Source organism: Trachurus japonicus, chromosome 9 (genome assembly GCF_045865225.1).
Source record: "Trachurus japonicus isolate A0001 chromosome 9, Traja_1.0".
NCBI classification, from domain to species: Eukaryota; Metazoa; Chordata; class Actinopteri; order Carangiformes; family Carangidae; genus Trachurus; species Trachurus japonicus.
Genome location: NC_140915.1, coordinates 6,781,433 through 6,797,819, shown reverse-complemented (window position 1 = coordinate 6,797,819; position 16,387 = coordinate 6,781,433). Strand labels below are relative to the sequence as shown.

Here is a 16,387-nt window from a genome sequence, read left to right as displayed (position 1 = left end):
ATCAATCAATCAATCAATCTCCTATTTAACCAGGTAAAAACCTCTTTGATATTTAAAACCTCTTTTACTAGAGTGACCTGGCCAAGACGGCAGCACAAAAGCAGAATAGTTACACCAAACACACAAGACACAAATAAAATACAATCACACATTTCAGGAAAACAAGAGTGGGATTACATGATTAGACAATGCAATCACAAGATCCGATTAAGCTCATTTACCCTTCAGATATTGCTTCATCTAGTGATGGTTCAACAATGTTTTTAAGCTCTCCATTTTAAATATGTTTGAGTAGATTACAGCTTTTCAATTTCTTTATACTAATGTTCAACAACTCATATAATTTCCAGCCATTCCATACAAAGTCAGCCTCCTTCTTACATGTTTTTTTAAAATCTATTCTCAGTCATTGCTTCAGCTGTGTTGGCACTGGTTTATTAGTTTTTCTTACTGTTAGGTTAGCTGCAAATTTAAACTGTTCCACTTAAATACAGTAAGGAGGATTTCTGCATTTTCTTCTACCTTTTTAACATTCCTACTGCTTTTCTTGTTTTAAAAGGCATTCATCTCTCAGTTTACAGTACAAGTGTTAGGATGAGTGCACGGGACTGGAACCAAAATGCAGACACGGACTCAGGAATCAGGTTTAGATTTTCCTTTTATGGCGAGAAAGGATGAAGAGGCTACAATTACTGGCAGGGCACAGTGTTGTGGTATTTTTCATCATAAATGACATGAAAGTTTGTAATAGGTTAATGCTGAAAGACAATATTATGCTACTATTAAAAAAGACATATACTCATTATGTATCTATTAGTTTAAGATTTAATGTTGATCATCTTAAATGATCACAAATGATTATATAATGTTTTGTTCTGTATATCTAATTGAAAGGAGTATGTTTTGTGACTTAAAGATCAGCCAACTGTTTATGTGCAGCCAGAGAGAGAGAGGGGTAGATCAGAGGTCAACTAGCAAGCAGGTTCACATTATTATGCAGGGTCTGTGAAGGCGGTTGCCATCGCCTTTTCCACGTCTCCCATCTGATAGAGTTATGGCAGTGGGGATGGGGACGAGGGGAATTGGGACCCTCAGAGAACAGTCTGGTGAATCGACTTGGGAATAGACCTAGGCCTATATAAGCCTTCAACTTTTGGTAAGGAGTCAGTCACTTAACTACTCCTAGATGTATGTCTTGGGGTGTGCTTTGCATGCAGCCTGATACTTTGTTACTTTTCTTTTCAAACTTTGTATCTGTAAGTGGCTCGGGTTGAACTTTGTTTGCTTTCTGGTTAAAGGAAATAAAAGACAACTCTATGTCGGATCCATCCTTTCCAGCGAGTTATTTTGAGTCCAGAATTTATTTTTGGGGTGAGATGTAAGATTAGTTATTTAGCCCATTTTTCTGATCTTCATCATTTTGGCGAGCTAGAGCCAGGAGTTTGCTGAGAGAAGAAGACAACTGAGAGTTTGATCACGCGTTCTTCAAAATCATTGAAAAGGTAAGCGCGCAAAGTTAATTTGATTATAATTGGTAAATAATTAATGCGTGGTCTGCTCTCAGGTGGTTTCAAATCTCACTCTCAAAAGAACCTTAGAATCATTAAGTGAAGCTGTTAAGGCTGGATCCGAATTCTGACTTTTCTAACCTTCACCTTTACTTTTTCTTTCTTTCTCTCTATAAATCTGACATCCTTTCAGATTGTGTAAACAAGTGACGCGTGCAGTTGCAGGAAGCGATTATTGTCGAGGGGACAAGCTTTGCAGCACGCAATCGCAGGAAGCGATGAGTAAGTGAGTGTAAGCGCACAGTCGCAGGTAGCGACCGGTTTAGGAAAAATATAGTCAAATTTAATAAGTGTAGTGCGCGTCGCGTGTGGCGACTTCTTTTGTCGTGTGGACAAATAAATCCATTAGAGGTATAATGGTCCGGTGATGCGTGTGACGATACACCTGCTCGAGTGAAGAGCCACTGGTAATACTCCGTCGAGGTAGACGTGTGAGAAAGTGAATGCCAGCTCGAGTGAAGAGCTATTGGTAATATTCCGTCGAGGTAGACGTGAGCAAAGTGAATGCATGATCATTGTATATACGCAGAGGCCTACGATTAATCGTGTATTATTCCATATTAATCTATCATATAATCTGAATGTGTGCAGTACTGATTAAGTGTTTGTGAACTGTTGTAAATGAAATGTGAATGAAGGAGAGAGAGAGTGAGAAGCTACAGCGGAGCCTGTGTGTGTGTGGAGCTGCAGCAGAGAGTGTGTGTGTGTAGGGCTTTGTGTGGGAGAAGAGATGAAAAGGGAGAGTGAGTGAGTTTGACAGAATCTGTTTGAAAAGGAGAAATATTGGGTTATAATGTGTTACATGTGAATTTGTATGTCAGTTAGGAATTTAGCCGAGTGTGAGGAGTTGTGTTTTAATAAGTAGATAGGAGAGAGGAGGATTTAGTTGAAATTTTTCAAGGATTAAGAGGATCGCTGAGTGTTGAAAGTTGTTAACTTGGCAATAAATCAGTAAAGATAAAAACTTTGGATGATGTTGGTTTGAGAGGGGTGCCTATAAACTAAGTGTGGTTTAGGTGCTGGAGTGAATGTGGTTCGTGGGTGAATGAGTGGAAAATAAATCATTGGGTAATAGAGCTGACGAATTTGTGAAGTAAGTGATAAAAATAAAAGTTAAAAAGCAATATATAAACTAATTGAATAGTAAGTGACCAGTATTAACTTCTAATAAAGTGAATGCGAGTAAGGAATACATAAGGTTAACAATAATTGAAACTTGAGAAAATTAGTTGTAAAATTTGAAATGCAAATATGCATAACAATAAAATTGTATTTGAATGAAGATTTGATTTGAATTACTTAATAGCAATTAATAAAAATAGCATCCTCAACGGATGGATGAAACTAATCAAACTGATGAAACCTTGATCACCCTTAACGAAGGTGAAATTGAAACTCAAGGAATCAGGACTCACTTTTGGTTAGAGAACGTGTATAGAAATAAAAAGAGGGCTATATGTTGGCAAAGTGAGCATTTAATAAGCCAGAGGTTGTGGCATTTGACAACGTTTAAAAGCTTGGATCAGGCACAAGAGGATTATCCGTTTATACCGTGGGAAGACACATTAAAAGGTATTTGGAATTCTAAAAACTTGTCCTATATATTAGATCAACTTTGTAGGAGCCCCAGATCTAGAGCTAGTGTGTCTTTAACCCCGTTTCTGGCTATTCCAGAGGGGCTGACTGTTGCAGGGAAGAACAGTGGAACAGCAGATCCACGGCTGACTATATCAATTATCCCTCGACAGGTCAAGTGGGAGACAGGACAGTTTGGGATCCTTAATAAAGAAAACGCTCCTGACGAACATAATTCAATAAATGAATTAGACTTTGAACTTACTGACAAACAAAGAATAAAATACGGTATCACAGTTGGGCGAATTAATGCTTTAATAAGTATTATAAAAACAGACGAATTAAAAACTAAACAACAGATAGAGACTACAACTAACTTGGACTTAACATCTGAGGCACCAGAAAGCATGGGTAATAAACCGGTGAAGGAAAACAGGATGCAATCACCAGTAGAGATGGTGATAAATCAGCATCCAGATCATGCATCTCAAATACAAAGCTGTATGAAAACGTGGCATAAAAGAATTACTGGGACTTTACAATGGCCGCTTGGGGGAACTTTCAATATTGCTTGTTGCAACGAAGTGGAAGCTAACATTAAACATTATAAATCTTTGGATAAAAGTAAAAAGCGTGAAGGGGAACGGGCCAAAGAAAGAGAGGTGTTAAGATGGTTTCGTTTGGCAGCTCGACGTCAGACCTTGGGTGCCACTCAGTTGCCTATTGTTGCGGAACAGGCTGATAAAGAAAAGGAGAAGTGCAGAAAAGAGCCTGCTGCTCCTTCAGCCCCTCCGCTGCATCTAGACCCCCCTCCATACACAGTCCATAAGGGAGGAGGCTCAGTGGGGCAGTTCCCAGCCAGAGGAACTAAAGTGGACAGGAAAGGCGGACTTAAGGGAAAATTTTCGGTGTCATGGGAGGAGCCGTCCTCTGATGAGGAAGAAGACGACAGTGATACGTCACGTGATGAGCGCATACTGAAGAGAATGCGCTCCACCCATGAAGCTGCACTGAAAAAAGAAAAACAATCAAGGCAGTCTGCATTCAGTGTGGACTCTATGGAAGAAGTGCAGAATGATATTAAAATGTATAACATGCCAAGAACATCTAAACAACAGGAAGAGGAAGACAGAAGAGAGTATGAACGAATTATAACACAATCACTGGACCGAAAGAAAAAAGAAAGAGGTGAAGCCAGTGTGAGAAGGAAATCCCTGGATGGAACAGCTGATGCATTTCAACAGGAGATTTCAGGCAAGCAGGCTCAATGGTCACCTGTAACTTACCAACAACATTATCAACAAAAAACGAAAGCATGTGACACAATTTCTGAACAAATAAAACGACTGGAAGAAGAAATGAAAACTGTTGATGAGCAATTGAAAAGAAAGGTCGATTTCGATGTTAAAGACTCTCCCCCACACATGAAGATGGAGCTGACTGGTACAATGATTATGGAAGACAAAACCATAGTAGAGACTCAACAAGTATACTTAAAAGAAATGCAACGTTTAAGAAAAATTCAACTGGATGAGCTACAGGAAGTTTTCGTATCTTCCAGAGACGTTAAACCAAGATCCCAAAGAGCTGAACAACAAATATGTGTTGATGTACATCAATGGGATGATGAAGAACGTGAGCAGCCACCTGAAGTTGAGCAGCAAGAATACCCAACTGGTACTCCAAAACCGGCTGCCGCCCGAGATTGTCCTGAAGAACCCATGATACTAAGAGACGGGAAATTGGTTGGACAGGCAGCGGGAAGATCCCAGCAACAAAATGCCATCTGCCCTATTGTGGTGAAGCCTCCGAACAAGCCAAGATACGTGCCATGGTCGTTCGGTGACATGATCGGATTGGCAGGACGTCTTCCTGACCTTAACGAAGGGGCTGGCAGATTTATAACTGCTTTTGAACAAAACACTTCTGGAATAACTCTGGCTCTTGGAGATTTGAAGTCGATATTGATGTACATAGTAGGAAAACAGACAACAGAAGAAATCTTCCAAGATGCTAACTTGGAAGATGTTGTGCGTGGGAATACGTGTGATGCCATCGGGTTTAACGGTCACCGAAACAATATCTGGGCAGGACTAAGAAAACAATTTCCTGAAAGAATGGATCCATCCAAGCTGGAAGGAGAAACACTGAAAGATGATGAATGTCCGTCCAAGTTCCTACGTGATTTCCAAAAAAGATGGAAAGAAGAGACCGGGAGTCCGTGGAATAAAGATGATACTACAAAAAGCCTGTTCAAAGTGATGGTTAAAAAGACTCTGCCACCTGAAGTGCAAAAACGTCTGGATGATGTGGTGGGATTTATGAAGATGGATTGGCCTCTATTCTCAGAGCACATCATTCATCATGTGCAGAACGTTAGAAAAGAAAAACAAAAGGAGAATGAAGCCAACAAAAATCTGATGGCCAAACTAACTCAACTGCAGTTGAATGAGTTAAATGCCAAACAAAAGAAGGATAAAGCAAAAGTCCAGGCACCGGTGGTTACAGCTGCAACAGCTGAAGAACAAGCTAAACCGCCAAGAGAACCTGAACAATTTGTGCTGAGGCCCTATCCACTGGCTCAACAAAATCCAAGAAGACAGCAAGAAGGACAGACAATTTCTTCCTCTCGTTATGTGAACTACGACGAAGATGAATATAGAGACTATCGTCCTAGGGGACAGCCTATGGAGAGATTCAGACCACCATTTCGTGGGAGGAGGAGAGGATCACTAATGCAACAGACCACGCCCCGCAGATCAGCAAGAGTGGTGTCCGACGTCATATGTTGGAGCTGTGGAGCACCGGGACACTTTCGTAATGAGTGTCAGAATGCTCCATGGTCAAACGAGATGCAGCAATAGGGCTGCCCAGAGAGGCCTACTAGAAATTTATTGGCACCCGTTGTCTCAAGACAGTCTCAGGATGAACCTATTGTTACAGTAACAATATCCGATACAAACTATGCTTTTATGATTGATACAGGGGCTAGTTATTCTTGTATCGGAAAAACAATTGAAAACATCCCTCTGTCTGACACGGCTGTTAAGACAGTGGGCTTCTCTGGGAAAAGTCAAATTATACCGATGACCCAACCAAATTAATGAAAATAGAAGGAAAAACAGTGGTTGCTCCACTACTGTACTCTAAGAACACACCTGTTAATCTTTTAGGAAGAGATATATTATGCGCGTTAAAAGCTAATATTAAGTGTACTCCAGATGGGTTATGGATAGATTTTCAAGATGAAAGTACACCGTGTAAAATTATGGCACAAATCCACCAAGAATACAATTCTGGGCAAATAGTGTGTGGATCATCTGTTGTATACTGGCTTCAGTTAAACCCTGAATCAAAATTGACACAAGAATGGGAAAAATGGAAAGCATGTTTGGAGTTGCAATTAGGAATAGGAAATGAACCTGAACTGCCACTTCACTGTACATTGCTGTATGACAGGGAACAGGAATATTTAGATTATGAAGCATGCTGGAAAGCTTTGATGAATAATAAAGTTTATTATTTCTCCAGCAGGGTTATCTACCAGGGGCCTCAGGGTGTAGCTGCAGTCATAAACCTTCCAACAGAGCTGCATCCCTGGTTTCAGGTTTCATGTTCCTTGCCTCACGCGGCACTGTGGGTGAGAGGGGAGTTTCAGTCATATCAATTAGGAGAAATGGTAAAAGCTGCATCACAAATTACTGATTGGGAGTCAACGGGAAAGGAAAATGTATATATTTCCCCTGACAAAACATATCAGAAAATAATAATAGATGTTAATGACAATGGGATCACACAGAGAGTAATAGTGCATGAGGGTGCATGTAAACAATTAACACTCTCTTTAGAACATGAGCACATGTTGAGTCAAGTTCCACAAACATTATGGTCAAAACACAAGACTGATGTGGGATTAGTAAAGTCAGCTGAACCAGTACGAGTACCACTTAGGAAAAATGTTATGTTGCCATATAAAAGACAATATCCACTCAAGCAACAGGCAATTGAAGGCATCAGGCCCATTATAGCAGGTCTGGTGGAAGCAGGAGTGTTGATTAAAACTAAAAGTCCCTGCAACACGCCGATCTTCCCCATAAAGAAACCACATTCAAACGATTATCGATTAGTACATGATCTTAGAGCTATTAATGCCATAGTGGAGGCTGAGGCGCCTGTCGTTCCTGATCCACACACCCTGCTCTCCAACGTGCCTGCGGACTCCAAGTACTACACAGTCATTGATTTATGTTCTGCTTTTTTCAGTGTGCCTGTGCATCCAGACTCTCAGTATCTTTTTGCCTTTACATTTGAGAATAATCAGTACACATATCAAAGGTTACCACAGGGCTATAAACATAGCCCAACAAAATTTAATTTAGTCTTAAGGGATGATTTGAATCATCTTGATATCACCAGTACTTTGATACAATATGTGGATGACATTCTGATATGCAGCCCAACGAAGGAGCAGTGTGAGAGGGATTCCCTGGCTGTTCTGACTGCGCTTGCAAAACAGGGTCATAAGGTCAGCAAAGAGAAACTCCAGTTCTGCTGTCAGGAGGTGGAGTATCTTAGCAGGAGATTGTGTGGAGATAAGAGGCTCATAGCCCCCTCACAACTCCAAGTGATAATTAAATCACCAAAACCACGGACAGTTTCACAGATGTTAACGTTTTTGGGAATGTGTGGTTACAGCAGACCATGGATCTGTGAATATGCTCTTAAAGCAGCTCCACTGCGTGCAATTATTCATACTGCAGGACAAAAAGACAGTGGTGCTCAGTTACAATGGACTGATGAGGCCGAAGCGGCATTTGAAGCTTTAAAGAGAGATTTACAGACTGCTCCAGCACTGGGACATCCAGATTATTCTAAACCTTTTCATTTGTATGTTGCTGAGAGAAATGGATACGCTTGTGCAGTATTGATGCAGGATGCAGGTTCGGTGAAACAACCCTTGGCTTATTATAGTACAAAGATGGATACTGTTGAAGCAGGACTGCCCCCATGTTATCAGGGATTGGCAGCAGCTGCATTTGCTTTTCAAAAAGCTTCAACTTTGACTATGGGACACCCGGTGATATTATATACAACGCATCAGTTGCATGCCCTGCTCACGAGTCCCAGATTTGTCTTAACGCAGGCCAGGAAGACTGGTTATGAAGTTATCTTGTCAGCACCAGAATTAACGATCCAGCGCTGCAAGACAGCCAACCCTGCAGCTCGCATAACTTTACCTGAGGAGGGCTCTCCTCATGATTGTGTAGAGATAACTGACACATTTTTGAAACCTAGGAATGATCTGTATAATGAACCAATTGAGGCTGAACTAACTTTATTTGTGGATGGATCATGTTTCAGAGATGTCAGGGGTAACCACGCAGGTTATGCTGTTGTGGAACTCAAACATGATGGTACGTTCGAAAAACAACAAGCAATTAAAGTACCACAACCTTGTTCAGCACAGTTGGCAGAACTTAAAGCGCTGACTGCTGCGTGTAAGTTCAGTGAAAACAAACGTGTCAACATATATACAGACTCACAATATGCTTATGGAGTGTGTCATGTGCATGGTAGTATTTGGAAGCAAAGAGGTTTTGTCCGAGCAGATGGATCACCTGTTATGCATGCTGAGGCTATTGCTGATCTTCTGATGGCGATGCAGCTCCCTTTAGCGGTTGCTATTATAAAATGTGCTGCCCACCAGAAGGCAAACTCATTGATTGCTAAGGGTAACAACTTAGCAGATGAAATGGCTAAACAAGCAGCAGCTAGTGAAACTATAGGTCCCATGCTGATGGTTGAAGATGTTCCACCTCTAGCTGATGTGGCGTCTTTAATACTTGCTCAAGACAGGGCTGGTCCATATGAGCAGTCTGTCTGGAAGAATCGAGGTGCAGTTAAAACCGCCTCTGGTCCTGAAGAGGGACTATGGAGAAGTATTCATGGACATTTTGTAATACCAAGTGCATTGTTAAAGGTAGCTATTCGTGATGCGCATGGCCCTGACCATTGCGCAAGGGGGGAGGTGATAAAAAGAATACAAAATGTCTGGTGGTCACCTTTCTTAGCGAGTACTGTGGAAAGAGTGTTGCATGAATGTGATGTGTGTGCGCGTCATAATATTAGAAAAAGTTTTTCAGCGCCAATTTCACACATGCCACCGCCGGATGGTCCTTTTCGGCATTTAGTAATGGACCATATTGATATGACAGAACGGATAAGAGGATATAGATACATCCTAGTGGTGATAGACAGATTCAGCCGATGGGTAGAAGCTGTCCCCACTAAAGGACCAGATCAAAAATCGACTGCGAAATTTTTATGTCGCGACATCTTCCCGCGGTTCGGCGTGCCAGATTTTCTTTCATCGGATAACGGTCCAGCGTTTGTGGCTAATACCATTAGAACAGCGTGTAAAATGTTGGGAATAAATCAAAAGTTTGGCTGTGTCTATCATCCCCAATCACAGGGAATTGTGGAAAAAGCTAACGGAGTGTTAAAATCTAAGTTAGCAAAGATCATTGCTAACAGCCAGTATAGGTTGAACTGGGTAGATGCTTTACCTTTGGCACTAATGGGAATGCGAATGCAAACTAACCGAATGACACATCTAACACCGCATGAAATGCTTACTGGAAGACCAATGCTGGTCCCCTTCTTCAGGGGCCCGTATAAAGGTCCACCACTTGAACAATGTGAAAGAGAATTGACATGTTATTTACAGCAGCTGACTCAAATATACAAGGTTATATCTCAACAGGTCAAAGGAGCAGTGGAGAACAGAGAAGCTGTCATTCCAGAACCGCTCAAGAGTATTGAACCAGGAGACTGGGTCTACCTGAGGGTGTTTAAACGCAAGTGGAATCAACCAAGAAGGGAAGGCCCTTACAAAGTCATTATAGTAACACCTACTGCTTTGAAAGTAGAAGGTAAGACTCTCTGGTATCATTTGAACCACTGCTGCAAAGCAGAGAGACCACCTGGAGCCACAAGTGATCCACAGGAACCAGAAGGGGACGGCCACGCCTCCCCGCAGGGACAGATCCAATCGCAGGGGAATCTAAGGGACGGCCACGCCTCCCTGCAGGACCAGACGCAGCCCGAAGAAATAGTGAAAGAAAGACGTTCTAAGAGACTGGCACTGAAGCAAAATGCAGGAGGAACAAAGACCCTCTGACAATAATGTTAAACTAGAACAAATTAAAGCAGAAAGCCGAGAAAGACCAAAACAGGCTACTATAACTACATTAAAACAGACACAAAGCGTGATTATATGGAGGAAAAGAACAGCTGGAAGAAAGCCAAAACATAAATACATTTTATGTAGAGGAGGTGCAGTAGTAGCACTTCTCATATTGATTTACTATATAATAATCTCTAGTCATGTTGAAATTAAAACTGGACAACTAACAGCTGATTGTGCACTGGCAGCAGGATTGTTGGCTATTAAACATGAACAAATACCAGCAAATGAAGAAGTTAACCTTACTTATGTGAGAAGCTGTATGTATAATTTAACAGTGGTAAGGATATTTGGACGCTCGATTGTTGAAACCCTGCCAGTTGCAAAAAGATGCCAAATTGGCGAATAAAGCCATATAAGATTAGATCTACACTTTATGAGGGATCTTTTATAGTAGCAATAGGAATGAAGGCATTAGAAGAACAGAAGAACTATCAGAATGATTCTGAAAGCTGGAAAGATGAACTAATCAATCTTTATTTGTTGTCCATATAGATTAACATGGCTGACCAAAGTGGAAGTGCCAGGCAGGGAAGTAACGAGGGTGGACAGAACCAGCCCTCCCTGCCTAGCCACTGGCCAAATACTTCACCTTATTTCAATCCAAACCAGAGAATTCAGAGCCAACCAACTAACCAACCAGGTGGCCAAGATCGACACCTCCCACCAAATGCGATGATCACGAGTCCATTCCCGGTGCCAGGATATGCAGAGAATTGGAGTCAACTAGGATACCCGTTTTACAACATCAATGGAGGAGGACCTACGCTGATGCAACGAGAGATGGGGTTTGCCCAATCTCAGATGTCACAACACCCATCCGTAGTCAGTGAAGAGCAAGGAGTGCCCTCTACTGGCCGCAGTTTAGAGAAAGAAGAGGTTGAGGGTAGACATCGTGTCGACAAGATTCTTGAATGCTACTACTGTGGCATACTTCATTTTGTCTGAATCATGTAGACAGTTCAAGGTTTGAAGGATGAATAAGTGAAGGAAACATTGCATGCTTTTATATATCTATCTTTTACACGAGAGCACAATTTCATTTTCTTGTCACTTGAGCACTCTTTTTATTATATTTTGTGTTAAAGGGATTATAATCTTGTAACTAAGTTTTGAGAGCCTTGAGGAGAAACATGTAATTGTCATCATTTATCATGTTTTGAAGATTCTCGTATTGTGTGTATTTTATTTTTGGTTTGGTTTTGATGTCTGATGTATTACTTTTATGGACTCTGTCATTATTTTGATTTATGTTGGACTTCCTTCTGTCCCGATTTGTGGAATCCATGACTACATGTAGGTTGACATGTTGAATTCATCAATTGGGATTGTTTGTGACTTGGCCAGTCACACAGGGGGGAATGTTGTGGTATTTTTCATCATAAATGACATGAAAGTTTGTAATAGGTTAATGCTGAAAGACAATATTATGCTACTATTAAAAAAGACATATACTCATTATGTATCTATTAGTTTAAGATTTAATGTTGATCATCTTAAATGATCACAAATGATTATATAATGTTTTGTTCTGTATATCTAATTGAAAGGAGTATGTTTTGTGACTTAAAGATCAGCCAACTGTTTATGTGCAGCCAGAGAGAGAGAGGGGTAGATCAGAGGTCAACTAGCAAGCAGGTTCACATTATTATGCAGGGTCTGTGAAGGCGGTTGCCATCGCCTTTTCCACGTCTCCCATCTGATAGAGTTATGGCAGTGGGGATGGGGACGAGGGGAATTGGGACCCTCAGAGAACAGTCTGGTGAATCGACTTGGGAATAGACCTAGGCCTATATAAGCCTTCAACTTTTGGTAAGGAGTCAGTCACTTAACTACTCCTAGATGTATGTCTTGGGGTGTGCTTTGCATGCAGCCTGATACTTTGTTACTTTTCTTTTCAAACTTTGTATCTGTAAGTGGCTCGGGTTGAACTTTGTTTGCTTTCTGGTTAAAGGAAATAAAAGACAACTCTATGTCGGATCCATCCTTTCCAGCGAGTTATTTTGAGTCCAGAATTTATTTTTGGGGTGAGATGTAAGATTAGTTATTTAGCCCATTTTTCTGATCTTCATCAACAGGGCCACGGAGGATTGGAGCCGGCGGGGACCGGGACCGGGACCAGGCCGGACGAGTCGGAGCTGCAATAGGTGGCGAGTCCGGACAACTGCAGGCAGGGAAAAAACACCGGTGAGAAACACAGAAAAAAAACACAGGGGAACCCCAAACAGTACCCCCCTCCTCAACGGGAGCCTCCCGGCGACCCACCCGGCCGGCCAGGATTGTCACGGTGGAAGGCAGAGATGAGGTCAGCGTCCAAGATGAAGGAGCGAGGAACCCACAAGCGCTCCTCGGGACCATACCCCACCCAATCCACCAGGTACTGGAGCCCCCGGTGCCGGACGTCCATCAACCGACGCACAGTGAAAGCAGGATGGTCATCGATGAGGCGGGGGCTCGGATGGAGGGGACAGGGAACAGGTGGAAACAGGCTTGAGCTGCGACATGTGGAAGGTGGGATGGATTTTCATGGAGTTGGGCAGGGTCAACCGGACGGCGGATGGATTAACGACCTTCTCAATGGTGAAGGGACCGATGTAACGGGGTGACAACTTACAGGATTTAGTGGCCAGTGGAACGTTGCGGGTGGACAGCCAAACCGGCTGGCCTGGTTGGTAGGTGGAGGCTGGGTTACGGCGGCGGTTGACAGAGCGCTGGTTCGTGACCTGGGTGCGCTCCAGGACCCTTCGAGCACTCCTCCAGACCTCCCGGGCCTTCTGGACAAACTCCTGCACTGAAGGGACTGCTATTTCCCGTTCCTGGACCGGAAATAGGGGGGGCTGATAGCCGAGTGAAGCCTCGAATGGAGACAGGCCAGTTGCTGAACAGGTAAGGGAGTTGTGGGCGTACTCTATCCAGGTGAGGTGAGTGCTCCATGACGATGGGTTGGCGGCGGCGACACAGCGAAGGGTCGACTCCAGGAACTGATTAGCCCATTGGATTGAGGGTGATACCCGGAGGTCAAGCTCACTGAGGCCCCCAAGGCCTTAGCGAAAGCCTTCCACACCTGGGAGGTGAACTGGGGACCCCTGTCGGACACCAAATCAGAGGGGATACCATGAACACGGAACACATGGTTAACAATGAGGTTAGCAGTCTCTAGAGCGGTGGGGAGCTTGGGCATGGCAAGAAAGTGAGCGGCTTTAGAGAAGCGATCTACAACTATCAAAATGACAGTATTTCCCTTGGAGACCGGAAGGCCAGTGACAAAGTCTAAAGCCATGTGTGACCAGGGTCTACCTGGGATGTGTAGGGGCTACAGAAGTCCCGCTGGGGCCTGGTGGAGGGCCTTGCCTCGGGCGCAGACTGTACAGGCCACGACAAACTCTCGAGTGTCCCTGTCCAGAGTCGGCCACCAGAAGTGGCGGCGGAGGAGGGAGATGGTCCGGTTCATCCCGGGGTGACAGGCGAGCTGGGAGGAGTGGCCCCACTTCAAAACCTGTGGACGGACAGAATCAGGAACAAACGGTTAGGTGGCCCCGTACCCGGGTCAGGGTGCTGTTGCTGGGCTTCTCTCACTGTTCTTTCAACCTCCCAGACGAGCATGCCCACCACACGTTCGGGAGACAGAATAGTCTCCAGGGCAGGGGAACTGTGGTGGGACACAAACTGGCGGGAGAGGGCGTCAGGCTTAAGGTTGCGAGAACCGGGACGGTAGGTTATGGTGAAGTTGAAACGGTTAAAGAACAAAGCCCACCTGGCTTGCCGTGAATTCAGTCTCTTGGCTGACTGTATGTAAGCAAGGTTCTTATGGTCAGTCGAGACCACAAAGGGTTGTTCTGTCCCCTCCAGCAGGTGCCGCCATTCCTCCAACGCTAGTTTAACCGCCAACAACTCACGGTTCCCCACGTCGTAGTTGTGTTCAGCTGGAGTGAATCTACGGGAAAAGAAAGCACAGGGATGGAGTCGATTTTCAGGGCCGGAGTACTGGGACAGCACTGCACCGACCCCAACATCAGAGGCATCCACCTCAACAATGTACTGCCTGCTGGAATCAGGCTGAACCAGGATCGGTGCAGAGGAAAATAATTGTTTAAGCCTTTCAAAGGCTTTGTCTGCCTCAGGTGACCAACTGAAACTCACATTAACGGAGGTGAGTTTAGTGAGAGGTGAGGCAATTTTGCTGTAGTCACGGACAAACCTGCGGTAGAAGTTGGCGAAACCCAGAAATCGCTGCAACTCCTTCCGGGTCTCCGGGACAGGCCACTCCACCACTGCTCGGATCTTCTCAGGGTCCGCCTTCACCCGTCCGCTCTGGATGATCAAACCAAGGAAAGGAACAGAGTCAGAATGAAAGTCACATTTCTCTGCTTTTGCAAACAATTTGTTCTCCAACAGACTGGAGGGGACTTTTCTCACATGAACAACATGTTCTTCAGGGGTCTGTGAAAAAATAAGAATGTCATCCAGATAAACAAAGACAAAACGGTTGAGGAAGTCACGCAGCACATCGTTGATGAGGGCTTGGAACACAGCAGGGGCGCTGGAGAGGCCAAACGGCATAACTAGGTATTCAAAGTGCTCAAGGGGAGTGTTAAAAGCTGTCTTCCACTCGTCACCTTTTCGAATCCTGACTAAGGGGTAGGTGTTCCTGAGATCTAGTTTGGAGAAAATCTTGGCCCCTTGAAGTGGTTCAAAAGCTGAGGACATTAAAGGTAGGGGGTACTTGTTCTTTATGGTGATGTTATTTAGCCCCCGGTAGTCTATGCAGGGCCTGAGTGTTTTGTCTTTCTTTTCTACAAAGAAGAACCCTGCCCCGAGAGGTGAGGAGGACGGGCGAATAATACCTGCAGCGAGAGAATCCCCGATGTATCTTTCCATAGCTTCCCTCTCGTCCAGCAGACTGTCTTGGGCCCCTGAGTCAACTAGAGCTCGAAGAGGAAAAACCACATTGCCAACACACAGCGAAGCAGGTAACTGAAGTTGATCCAATGGTGGGGTTGCCTCTGGTGCGGGGCCTTGGCCCGTCAGTGCCCCACCGTTACTGATGAGCCCGGTCTTTTGGCCGCGCTGGGCAGGCGAAAACAAAATGTCCTGACTGACCACAATACAAGCACTCACCTGCTCGAATCCTGTAGAGGCGCTCATCAGGAGTTGGCTCTTCCTCCGCAGGCTGAGCAGAGGATGGCGAGGTGAGGCTTGACTGGATCGGTTGGGCTGGCGTGTGTCGGAATGCGGGGGGAAACGAAGGAGAGGAGGCGGAGGCGCGGCCTGCGCGCTCCTGGCGCCGCTCTCTCAGGCGGTTGCCAAGGGTAACGGCGAGAGAGACGAGGGCGGTCAGGCCGCGGGGTTGGTCACGGAGGGCAAGCTCGTCCCGCAGCTGATCACTCAGACCTTGGAGAAAAACGCCCTGAAGAGCCGTCTCGTTCCATCCAGAGTCCTCCGCCAGGGTCCAAAAATCCACTGAGTACTCCGCCACGGAGCGGGCTCCCTGGCGGAGTGTCAGCAGGCGAGCGGGGGCGTTGCCGGAGTGATTCGGGTGGTCAAATACGGACTTGAAACTGTCCTCCAACTCCCCGTACGACAGGGACCCGAGGTGGGTGCGGGAGCTCATTGCCTCCGCCCAGGCCAGTGCTTTGCCTCGTAGGAAGCCGACAAAATAGTTAACCTTAGCAGAGTCTGTGGAAAAGGAGAGCGGTCGTTGCTGAAAAACCAGCCTGCACTGAAGCAGAAAACCACGGCACTTATCTAGGTCTCCGTGGAATGGGTCTGGGTCGCAGACGTGAGAGTCTCTGGGGGGTGGAGATGAACCAGCCCCGCCACTAGCAGACGCGCCGGACGGGAAGCGGAACAGGTGAGCAGGGAGACTTGCTCAGTCAGATCAGTGATTGCCTGTGCCATGTTAGAACTATTGTCATAAAGGGCTCTTATTAATTGTTCGTGTTGTCCCAGCAGGGCGCCCTGGCTGGACAAGGTGCGCTGCATGTCCGCGGGTTCCATT

At 44.8% G+C, this 16,387-nt stretch overlaps 1 protein-coding gene across 2 annotated transcripts in view; it reads right to left on the bottom strand.

Moving 5' to 3' along the window:
* Nucleotides 1–16,387, bottom strand: part of gramd2b (GRAM domain containing 2B) — a 339,132-nt gene that overhangs the window by 277,439 nt on the left and 45,306 nt on the right. The gene's annotated exons all lie outside the window — the stretch shown is intronic.